A 2,279-nucleotide genomic window follows, 5' to 3' on the forward strand; every position below is an offset into this window, starting at 1 on the left:
CTCGCCCCGTCCCCTCCGCCTGTCCCCGCACCTCTCCTCCGCTCCTGTCCCCCTCAGGCCGCACCCTCGGGACCCCCGCCCCCCTCAGGCCCCGCACCTCCCGGGGGGGGGATACCCTTTTACCCCCCACACTCGGGTTTCTGCGACTCCCACCGCCCCTCCCTCGTGTGTATCCTCCAGTGTGTCCCCGCTGCGGCCTCCGCCCCTGTTCCTTCGGCCGCTTTTCCGCCCCCCTGCCTCACCTTTGGCAGGCGGCTCGCTGCCCCCCGCTTCGCCCGTAGCGAAGCTCCCCTGCCCCTCTGACAGCATCTCCTCCGACCCGGCCGCTGTGTGTCCTCCCCAAGTTCTCGTCCTTAGCGTCGTAGTTTCTTGTCCCCCGCCACTCCCTCTGCCCCCGCGGACTCTGGTCTGCTCCCGCTTTCCCTCCGGAAACAGCCGCCCTCCACGCCGCACTGCTTTCCTTAGTTACTCTGTCCCGCTGGCGAAGCCCCCCCTCTCCATTCCTCTGTCCTTCTGTGTGTCCCTTTCCTCCCTTCGGTTTTGTATTCGTCCTCCGAGTTTACCTTTTCTGACCCTTGCATGCCTTTATTTTATTTTATTTTATTTTATTCTATTCTATTCTGTTTGCTGGGGCGGTGGGGTTTTGGACACCGTGGCTCGTCTTCACCGTAGCTCTCGTATTTACACCACGATTTTGACTCTCGTGCCCCCATCACCAGCCTCATGCCTGGGAGAGCATCCCCGTTCCCGTCCGCCTTCCCTCCTGCACCGTGCTCGTACTTTTGTTCAGTCTACAATTACGACTTCCCTTTTGGGTCTTTGACCCCCCCCACCCCCCTCTTCAGGCCATGCTGCTTCCCGTTCGCTCTCCTGCTCTGCCTGGTGAGCCCACGCTTGAGCCTGTCCTCCTCTTCGTCACCTCCAGGTCGCTTTCCCTTCCTTCTCTTTTCAGGCCCCTTCTGCAGCTGCAACCCACCCTCTTCCCTGCTGCAGCCCCTCCCCCTTTATGCTCCTTCATCCTTATTTCCCCACCGCATCCCTTAAAGCTCGCGCAGATTGCTGCCTCGTCTCGCGATGTCTGTGCAGCCCTCCTCCGCTCTAATCCAGGTGCTACACTTGTACGGTTGTATTAAATTTATAGAGTTGCTGGTTGACTGGTAGGTGGTGTGTGCTCTCATCTGCATTCTCCTTAGCAGCCTTCCATGCTGTATCTCTGCTTCTTCCTCAGTCTGTCTTATATATTCACTTTCGAACCCTCTCCCCCAGTCCTCGAATTTGCTGTCATGAATTCTTTCATTTGTACACATTTTTTTAAATTATAATTTCCACAACCCTCAGGCTTTCTTCTGGTAAAACAGTAGTTTTGCTCAAGGTTTCAAAGGGGATAGGGTCTGGAGGGTCCGGCATATAGAGGAGTCCACCTGTTCTCATTTACCTTATGCCCCGGCCCTCATCCTTGACATTCTTACTCTGTGCCATCCACTCATTCTGTTTCAAGTAGCTCATCAAGCAAGCGTTTGAGGCTATTACTATGACTTTCTCCTGTTCTTCCTATAAATAGATGCTTTCTTTTTCCATTAACGTTCTACATACTCTTTTCTAGTATTCTCTTTTGAGAGTAAGGGCATTCAGATATAGAATGCAACAGTGACCTTTTGTGCCTAATTCTTTTCTTTCTAGTTAACTCAAAACCTGTGGCAGATGTTTTCTTCCAATAGAAGCTCTTAAAATTGTCATTTTTCATTCCCTTTGGAAGTTAACTTTGGATTCAGCTGTTGGTTTATTTTTAAATTTAAAGCTAAAGTATTTATTTAAAATTATAAATTTATCATAAAGTTCTAAATCGTTTACTCTTTATAGGAGCTAAAGGAACTAAAGGAAAATAATTTCATAGAAGACTACAGCTAACATGATTGACCATTTCATGTCAATATATGTATATATACATATGCCAGCTAACATAGTTGGTGGCTTCTTCCCCTTGTTGTGGTTTTGCAGCAGAGTTCAGACAAACTAGGTACTGTAAAGGAGACCTCAGACTAGAACAGGTAGATGGGCTTACCTCAGGCCCAGGTTCCAGTCTAGGTCCATTCCTCCTTCTAGAGAAAAGACGCTGCATCTTGGCACATCCTTGGGGGTGAGTAGAGAACTTTGCCTTCTTTAGTGGGCAGGGCAAAAGAACACTCTGCTTAGTGAACCTTTCTCTGGAAGGTTGTGATGAGCAGACATCTTCCTGACATTGGTTATTATCTCCCAACTGTATTTTGATTTCCAAATTC

At 49.9% G+C, this 2,279-nt stretch overlaps 1 long non-coding RNA gene across 1 annotated transcript in view; it reads right to left on the reverse strand.

The window, feature by feature from the left end:
- The window catches only part of LOC112486137, a 7,103-nt gene extending 5,412 nt beyond the window's left edge, over positions 1 to 1,691 (reverse strand). Inside the window, exon 1 of the long non-coding RNA XR_003048639.1 lies at positions 243 to 1,691. This is a non-coding gene — a long non-coding RNA (uncharacterized LOC112486137). The remainder of the gene's footprint in view (positions 1 to 242) is intronic.
- Between the last annotated feature and the right edge of the window lie 588 nt (positions 1,692 to 2,279).

The sequence above is a fragment of the Pteropus alecto genome, unplaced genomic scaffold, assembly GCF_000325575.1.
Source record: "Pteropus alecto unplaced genomic scaffold, ASM32557v1 scaffold106, whole genome shotgun sequence".
Classification (NCBI taxonomy): Eukaryota; Metazoa; Chordata; class Mammalia; order Chiroptera; family Pteropodidae; genus Pteropus; species Pteropus alecto.